This window comes from Varanus komodoensis, unplaced genomic scaffold (genome assembly GCF_004798865.1).
Source record: "Varanus komodoensis strain SLA01 unplaced genomic scaffold, ASM479886v1 scaffold9, whole genome shotgun sequence".
Taxonomy (NCBI): domain Eukaryota; kingdom Metazoa; phylum Chordata; class Lepidosauria; order Squamata; family Varanidae; genus Varanus; species Varanus komodoensis.
The window spans coordinates 10,917,594-10,927,535 of record NW_025336598.1 but is presented as its reverse complement, the minus strand read 5'-3'; the positions used below and the strand labels follow the sequence as shown (position 1 = coordinate 10,927,535).

The 9,942-nt window shown below is 41.0% G+C and overlaps 1 long non-coding RNA gene across 1 annotated transcript in view; it reads right to left on the bottom strand.

Annotated features, from left to right (window-relative positions):
- Positions 1-5,597: 5,597 nt before the first annotated feature.
- The window catches only part of LOC123017262, a 731,707-nt gene continuing 727,362 nt past the window's right edge, over positions 5,598-9,942 (bottom strand). The window contains exon 5 of the long non-coding RNA XR_006413564.1: positions 5,598-5,656. This is a non-coding gene — a long non-coding RNA (uncharacterized LOC123017262). The remainder of the gene's footprint in view (positions 5,657-9,942) is intronic.

Sequence of the window (9,942 nt, the reverse complement as noted above, 5' to 3'; positions counted from 1 at the left end):
GACCTGACCCTGTTTAGCTTCCAGTATTAGGCATGATCAAGCACTGTATAGCACTGCTTCTCAGACCCAGACTAAGAATGGTTCCAGCAGTAACAAATGTGAATTTTGCTAAGCACTCAATTCACATACAAAATAAATGCAATTTTGGCAAAGTTAGGGTGCAACCTTCCAACAACCTTCCATCCATGTGCAGTCTCAGTTATTCTTTGGAGTTCCAGCACTGAGGTATGCTAACCTCATGGCCGCATTCTCCCTGCCCCGGTATGGAGAGAACCACACAGCCTGCCGCTCCAAGAGAAGACGTGGGTACTGGAAAAGGGAAGTGTGAGAAGCGGTGGGCGGGGGGGCATCTAATTCCTACTGGTGCTCCCTGGTATCTAGATAAACTGCACAGGACCAGGTACAGCAGTGGCAGACAACATTACTGCCCACCTTACTCCAGCCAGCAGATCCACTTAAGCCTGAAAGCACGTCTAAGGTGGGGCATGTCAGAGGACTCATAAATCTGGCTGGTTGCAATGGGAGCATCCTGCACAGGGCTCCTTTTTCTGTTTGTCTCCATTGCTTCTTCACAAGATGATCAATCATCTCATCTCAGCCAACCACTAAGTGGGATATCCTACATTTGCTACTCCTGATGTCTCACCTGCAACCAAAGCTGGGTCAATGCCAGGGAGAAGGAAGCTTGTAGGTTATCAGGGGATGAGGGGAGAGGGGCTTTGGAGACTTGCAGGGGCTGGACCAGCATCACAGCCTGTTCTGACCCTGGCTGGAACCATGCCAGGTTACCATTTTAACTCAGATGCACTTAGGTAGCGGTGCAGATTCAACACCAGTCAGCGCCATCCAGCATGGACAATTATAAGGGATGATGAGAGATGTGGTCCTGAAGGAACTAGAGGGCTGAAGATGGTGAATCTGGGTTATTTCCATTAGTTTTATTTCTGGGCAAATCCAAGAAGAATGGAGAAGGGAGTTGTTTCTCACTAGCATTCATTTTAGCAGAAGATCTGAGTCGTTGTGCTCTTTAATTGCATGATTTGTCCTGCAAAAGTTTTACCTATTAATGAGAGGAGGGGAGGGGAGAGGAGATTAGGAAAGTAGTGGAAAACAGAGCTGGGCTATAATTGTCCAAGGTGAATGTAAAATCTCCATGATATGAAACATTTAATCTCAAAGTTAGAGTAGAAGAGGTAACCTTCTAGATGTTTTGGCCTACATCTCCCATAAGCCCAAGCCAGCAAAGTCAAATGAGAGATGATGGGAGTTGTAGGCCAAGATATCTAGACCTGCCCACCCCAAAGTAGACATTCACCAAGAATTGGTCAAAGTGATGAGTCAGATAAGATGCATGGAGCTTTGAACCAAAGTGGATGTGATGCTGGGGAGACCATGCACTAAAATGCAAATGTGATTTGTTCACATTCACATAAAATGAGAAGAGTGAGAGTCTATCTTTAATATCAAAAGGGGTGCGTGGATCTACTATTTAACTCACTGTATTCAGTCTCTCCAAGTGCTTTGTGTTCAGTCAAGGTCATTCTGGAGCTGAAATTCAGTTGAGCAGAAACACAATCAGGAAAATAAATGAGGAGGAGCAAAGGAGAACCTGAATCTGTGCTATTCAGAAGTGTTCCTTTGCTGATAAATTAAGCTCACACAGCTCTTTTCTAAGTGATAGGAACAGTACAGTGTTTTAAACATGTGCCATCACATCTAGTTTGACCCTGTCTTATTTTATTATTACATTTATTTCCCGCCTTTTTATACTCTTTTGGGGAAGGCAAAGCAGATTACATAGTCTTCCCCCTCTCCATTTTCTCCTCACAACAATCTTGTGAGGATTAGGATTAGGCCAAGAGTCAGTGACTGGTTCAAGGTCAGTTTCTGACTGAGGGAGAACTAGAACCCAAAACTCCAAGCAACAGTTCAGCACTCTCTTACATCACACTGGATCTCCTTAAATTGCCTTTGGGCTTCTCCTGTAATTTATGTGAATGTGGTAATTTCAATGAGGGAGAAAGTGACAGAAAGATGTTGGTAGTCCTGTGAACGTTCCAACCAATATAGGTCTAGCATTTACATTACAAACTGAGTTCTAAGAAATCACGTTAAATTCCACAGTATTCATTCTTCATGGCAAAGAAAAATGTCATAAAAGTATAACACAAATAAAAGTATTGTAAAAGTGAAGTTCAATCCAAAAACCAATACAGTATTATTAAAATAAAACTGCAAGAGATTTTTTTGGAAATTCAAGCTATCCCCTGTAAACATATGCCAAGCTAGATGTGACAGTGCCACAGAAAAACAGCCATTCAGGTATGTGTGTGAAGGGGACCAACTGAGGGAATTGCCAAACAAAGTAAACTGAAATAACAACATGCTGGCCTCTAACACTTTAGATTGCTAAATAGCTGCATTTTCCAGACTTCCCTGCAATAAAACTTACCTGCATGTAAAAAATGAACCTATCAAGGAAAGTCTCATTTTACTAACATATTGCATACACGGTGCATAGGGAAGCAGTCAAAAGCTGGCCTCCCCACCTGTAGTATGATTTGATACAGTCCAGAAATCTGCTATTTTCTGTTGCCTTATCTCATGTATTGAAATTTATAGTGAATTTCATTTTCTGACTGTCAATCCTTATGCAGCAAATGGGACAAGGAGAGGTATTACAGGCCTGGTGGAACCCCAACCGTGCATAAGTTTTGTTAGTTATATAGTCAAGAGAAAAAAATTCCTTACAAGGAGGGGATACCCAAAAACAATCCAATAAGGTCAAGGCATTTTGAGCGGTGACAGAAAGTTGAGTCATGGGAAATCAGGATGAGGGAAATGGAATGGAGAATTCTGAAAGAAGGCTTTTTTGGCTGGCTGGCTCAGGCTGGTGAACCAGACAGAATCAGTACAGTATTTTGCCATTGATCCTTATCTAATCAAAACAGAACGATTGATACACACAAGAGAAGTATCAACAGGCTTGAAGAAAGCCTAAAGTTAACATATGGAGAACAAATAGGAGAGGGAAAAAACTATAAGAGGATGGGATAGGAGCCAAAACAGCCAAACAAAGCCTGAGCATGCTTAGTGGGCTGGGGGGATAAAATAGACAATCTTGAAAGAGGGCATGGCTAGCTGGCTAGAATCATGGAGGGGAGCACCCTACACTGCTCCAACCTGGGTATGTACTACCCCAGTGGGGCAAAATGCACACTGTGATAAAATAGATTTATTCCAGCTGCATCTCAAGAAATCACATGGCTGAATAATTCACCCTATTGATGTAAATGCAATTTAAATATCATATATTTAAAGACACCCTATTGATTCTGTTATCGGCTACCCGTGGCCTCTGTGTTGACTCCTTCATGCAAATGCCTTAGTGATACTTAGATATATAACAAGATGATTGCAAAATGACCAAGCTATAACAAAGGCATCCCATCTCTGACCATTTCAGAGAGTGTAAAAAAATCACCTTATGTACATGATGAATTACTGCACATTAGCAGCTCACCATGCACTAACAGCTGCTATTGAAGCGATTTAAAATGACCTCCAGATGGAATCTCTTACAAGGAAACTGGCCCTAAGCCCTGTGGTTATAAAGAATTAGGACTCAAACGCAGAAACAGATTTTACAACCTAGGACCAGTTGGGCTTTGTCCCGATGAATCAATGAGAATGGAAAGTGCTTAACTTTGGCAGCGTTACACCTAATATTAATGCTCTTTTGAATATGTATCATGAGCAACAAGCTATGGTTTGCATTAGGATCAAAAAAGATTTCTGCCCTTTATTTCTTTTGAACAGGAAACAAATGCCATGGTGAGGTTCTAGCCTGCCTTGAAACATTCCTCAAATCTGCATAGGAAACAACCTTTCTATCTGAGAAAGATGCCTTTCCTTTTTGCATTCCTTCATAAATAAAACAGACGAGCAGTTGTGCTTTGGCAACTGAACAATCAGGTGTACAGAGTGGATCTGAGAGCGATAGACTGCACTTTTGCGGAGGAAGCCCAGAATATTGGTCCCAGAAGGCCCATATATGTCTGAAAAAAGCTCTCCCATGTTTTATTTTCTGCATATCCCTTCTATATTTCAAAAGAGATGCCAGCTTTAAAATCCATTATATACAGAAACAGGGTACACAAATAAAGGATGGATAATACAATGCAAAAGACTTTCCAGAGAAATTATTTGCCATTATATTCTACTTATTATTAACATGAGAATACAACTCCATCATATACTTCTTGTACAATCGTTGGGACAATTTCCATTCCAGAAATAGCACAGGGAAGCTTCTCTCTCCTGCCCTTTTCAAAGAAATGAGAGTCATCCTACACATCTCAGTACTTATCCAGTTAAACCTAATGTCTTATTCAGTTTCCTGGAGTTGGCACATCCAGTCCTCCACCATGCAAGAGGCATGGCCTGCCTGTTCAAGCTGGGCCTCGCTCCATCAAAATCAGTCTTTGGATCTTACAGATCAATGATGTTTGGTTTAGCTGAGAGCTGCATTAAGAAATAGGTCCATTCACCCCTCACTTGTCTTCTATCTGTTCACTCCTGTATTTGCATTAACTCCTCCCCCTTTCCTAGTAGCTGCTCCTAAGGACTGAAACTGATTGTCTGACAGATATAACTGAATGTTCTGCATTGGTGCTAACCCTGAGGCTGAGCTAAGGTCTGGTATTTTATACCGCTAAATATGCTTTAAAGCTGATTTTATCCCCCAAACTCAGGGGACTCTATATTGCTTCCTCCCTCTTGTATAAAGTTCCCTTTCTCATATCTGACGAGGTCAGGTTGCAGTCCTGGACATTCTTCTTGGTAGTCCCACTAGGATCAAGGAATTAGTTTCCTTTTGCATGGTCTGGAAGCCAGATGTCCATTATTCAGTTTATACTAGTGAAACATGTTCTGTGATGGTTGCTCAGGAAAGTATATTTGCTGTGCAACATTTGCAAAGAAGCATGTTGATGCCATTCAAATCCAGTCAGTGTAGCAAGAGAGGTGGATGGGTCACTTTGTAAAATTCTTTGTCTTCCACCCTTCCTCATAAAAGTGTGCCTAAGAGCAGAGCTTGTATTTTTGTACAGGTAATCTCCGGGTTACAAATGTCCAGGTTAGAAACCATCGATACTTAATGAAAGTGTGGACCGCCATAAACCCTATGTGAATATTTCTTCAAAAAATCATGAATATCTCTAGGGAACTATGCAATGTGTCATCAGTGGCCTCATAGTTCCCAACAAATAGTTACAGCTATTCCCAGATAATTATGTGACATATCACTAGAGAACTGCAATCCGTTTGGCGACATGTCATCAGTGGAAGTATATTTTCCTTGAAAAAAAGTGTTCATGGCTTTTCATTCCGCAAGGTTGGCGCATGTGTATCCAAGCCAGTGTGTTTTGTATGGTACATAGTTTCCCTTCAGTTATTCTGTAGCATTTGCCCTTGGAACCAGCCCCTCAGCTGCTACAAGGCCGTGTATGATGAGAAAAAGAATATGGCTGTACGAACAATCTTGAGGCCTACTCAAGAAAGCCACTCCAGAGGTAATCCCACCCCTCCAGCATCACATCATCAGGTAATGTTAGGCTTAATAATACTTCAAGAATATTCTAAACTGTTTTAAGAACTGTTTCTTTTATTTGTTTTTACCATACTGTATACATACATACATACATACAATTCTTTTTCTCTTCTGTACTTGTAGTTTCTTTATTTTACTGTATTATTATCATTACTACAATGTTGTATTGTGTTTAACATGTTGTATTGAATATGGAAGTATCACTTAAGTGGAATTTGTTTCTTCAAGACAAAAACTTGAAAGACTGTGTCAATGGGCATATGATATAAATACAGAGATAAACACTAGTCAAGACCTGCCCTGTTAATTTTGCTCAGGTTCTGTTCACTGAACTTTATTTATTACACTTAATAGTCATACTACATTGACCATTATGAAGCTTGACCCAAGGGCACACATAAGTAAGGAAATTTCATATATATTTTCATGTTACAAGCATCATAAACTTTAAATTAAGAAAAGTTGGCTTGATGCACATAGCTTGATTTTGTATAGTTTAGGGAAGGTGTTAATAGCTTTTTATTGGACTAATAACTGTGATCTGTACCTGTCCTCTTTGATGTCCTAGCATATAGCCAACATTGACAGAACTATTTATTCATGCTATCATCATAATTTTGAAGCAGTCCATGCAAGACATCATGTTAACATATTTGTTGCTTGTAAATTAAGATGCATCACCCACCTTTCAGATATTGGGGAGTTTGTCTGTGAGTCTACTTTCCTACAACTAGAAAGTGTTGTTGTTTTTTTTATAAAGATTGTTTTTGCATCTAAAACCATCTTTAAATGAAATACTGCTCCCTATACATAGTTATTTTGCTTTCTTCATTATTCAAATTCTTTATTTTTACTTAACAATGTAGATAAAATATTTATTTTTACTATATTTTACTATATCTTTTTAATATATTTGTATCTTAGTTGTCGTAAGTTAGAATGTAGAGAAAAATATGGTTTCTTCAATACGTTCTGCACTTAAACTAACCTATGCCAAGGGTTAGCAATCTAGGCATTTTTCTGTGTATTGATTAGCCATAAGATACATTAGATCATTGGTTCATTTCACCAAAGAGCCAGTAGCTTGCATACTATTATTTATTTTCTATATTTATACCTGCCTTTTTTCTTGCAAGGAACCCAAGGTGGTTTACATAAGCCTCCTCTCCATTTCATCCTCAAAACAACCCTATGGTGGGGTAGCCTAGGCTAAGAATCAGTGAGCTGCCCAAATTCACCCAGTGTGCTTCATGGCTGAGTGTGAACTAGAACCCAGTTCTCCTGAGTTCAACTCCAGCACTCCTGCTACACTGCATGACTTTATATTAAACATTATTTTCCACATATACTCAGACCAGGCTTGAAAACAACCAATTATTACTCATTTCCATGTAGGTTTGTACACACATACACTAGGATTAGCGACAAAACAGTACTGCAACCAGGCAAACCCTGGATCCCAAAGGAGTGCAAGCCAGCCAGCAACTGATCTCCAAGCGATGCAAGCAGAGCCCCCACCCTTGCCTGCACCAACTCTGCTTTGCTGGGAATATCACCCAGTGGCAGCTCCAGGTTTTGGACAGCCCTTGGGCAAGGGACCTTTCAGCCAGCCTTCCTTCTCATGGTAACCATCAGCAGCAACTGCTCCTCCTCACCCTTTTTCCCATCAGTGCTACCATTTTCTTGCCTGGGAGCAAGGAGACCGTGGCATCCACTGCTCCTTCTCTCAGCACCACTGGCATCCTTCCACAAGGCATTTGTGATTCATTCGTGATCCCTCCCTCACAGGAGCTTGCAGGGTTTTCATGACACCGTCACCTTCCAGGGCCTCTCCTGAGTTTTCCAGCTGCTTCTTTTTTCAGAGCAAGATGGCTTCATTATTCACAACAGAAACCTAGTGTATGGTCTGTTCTATACCATCTAGTGGTGCATAATGGAACATATAGAAAAGCACAGAGGGGAATGGGGAACTCAAGTGCAGGATGCAAATAAAATGGGAAAAGAAGCCTCAGTAAAGGATCAGATTATATGCCTCTTACAGAAAGTCCATAATGAGATTCAAATGAACAGGAAAGCTACAATGGTGAGAGGAGAAGCAAGTCCAGGGAGTTATTATCAATGTCTCCCTGATGGAGCTTAAAAACCTTGGTAGGTGCCTGACCAAGCCTATCCTTGATGACAGTCCTGATTTAAGATTCCAAAAACCTGAAAATGTTAATAGGTATTCGCAGCGGGACACTGATGCTTCCATCTTCCTGTGGTGGTACAGCCTAGCAAGCCTTCTCCTGGAGTACTGGAGCTTCTTTCTTCTGTGCTGTCTGTGACTGGCTTGCAACAGATGCTAGTCAGGTGCCTCCATTGTTCCAGACTTGAGTGCTCTCAGCTTAGAACTGCAGCAGCCTCAAAGCAAAAGACGTAGCTGCTTGGGCTGTAAAGCCTGTCAGAGTTTGGGACTGCAAGGGCTCAGATGCCTGCACAGACACTTAAATCATGATGATTTTATGTGCTCCACAGGGGGATTAGGTAGGTGGGCCTGGCAGAGGTATTATGTGGTATCATTAATGCCTGTGAATAGTAACCTACCAATCAAAAACAACCCTTTAAAATTAGTTATTAGTATGAGGCCGTCATATTTTGTGGTCATTGTAATTGGAAAAGTTGCAAATAGAAAGATTTTGAAATGAAGGGATTAAGAAAACCTAAAATAGCATTCTTGAATATTCATCAACTTTTTTCAGCTAAGCATTTTGTTGTGAGGTAAGTAGAGGTGTTTCTGCCACAAGGGGAAAGCGAGAAAGTGGAGATGTTTGCTGGAAGCAAAAAGGAAGACAAGGTCATCACGAGTCAGAAGTTAGGAGACATGCTGTCTCGTGATCTAAGTATGGGAGATGTGAGAGATTGAAGCTGGGCTTTACGCTATCAGTCACAGCATTCCCTCGGCCCCTTAAGTGTCTTTTATTGTGCTCACTACTGTCATCATTCTTACTAACACCTTCCTATCACTCTTACTCATCACTTCCAACTCATCATATGGAACCATTTGTTCGAGTCCCTTGACTCCCAGCACATTAACCCCATATACAAATCCCCCTTTTTCTGCCTAATCTGCAGGCAGTATCAGATTTGCTGCTGTGTTAAAAGATGTCCGGGTGGCTGCAAACGTGTGACAGGCATGACAGACCACTGGGATCCTTGCAGCCAAGCACGTTCCCAGGAGCTCATCTCCAAAAGGAGGAGTCGTATCTGTAGAAGAACTCAGCACGGTGGTTGGACAATGGCTGTGGAATGTTTGTCAGGACACGGAGCATCTTTTGATGCTAAGCAGCCTTAAGATACTGCTGCGACTAGAATCACATTGAAAAAGGTGACCACTTCTGTGACTTTTTATCTTTTAAATATTGTACAGAACTGGCCTCATCCATTGGCTGCTCTGTGCTTGCTTTTCCTCCAAACTGTGAGCACTTGTGCATAAATTACAGTGGTTTCATACTGGCTTGTGGCAGCTTATGAGGAGAATCTCTTGGTCTAGACATCCCACCTGAAGTTTTTCAGCCCCCTCACAGAGCTGTAATTCTCAGAGTGCTTTAGCGGAAGTTTAAATGCAATTTCAAGTTTTCATGAGAACATGACCCTCTGAGCCAGTCAGCTTCTGAGGCCCACAATTTCAATTTAGATTATCATGTACCACACATGAATATTTTTCATTTACTCCCTGTCCATAGTCTCATTTGCTTTTCTGCATGCATCTGCCCAAACATCAGAGAAGGAGAAAGTGATTTAAGAATCCATCCACAGGCAGGCTGGCTGGCTGTTTCATGCTTCACCCTATTCAGAATACAACATGATACTTCCACTTTGTGCACATTGGCTCAGATTTATAACATTTTATGTAGCTGTGACCCCAGAATGATGAGTGTTTCAGACAATGATGGGCTCGTTAAGCACATCTCATTTGAGTCAAACTGCAAGTGGCGTTTTGTTTATATGGTTCATTTCGCCAACAAATTAGATTTCAAATGGATTGCTTTCAAGAATGTCTGTGTTCATCACTATTTGTAACATGGAATTGCCAAGATCATCATGGTAATTAATGAGCACCTAGATCAATCGAATGCAGGCAATCGTGATAAAGTTTGAAAGTGTCCAAATATTCCTAATACCTTACAATGGGCACAATCTACCAGGACATTTGTTTTTGTGAGCCATACTGAAACTAATGGGGGTTCTTAGTTGTGAAAGAGCAGTACTATATCCTTCCTTATAACGTTGTCTGTGATTTGTGCAACAGATGAGCGTGAAAATAGAAGAATAGAGACAGGGTACTCACAACT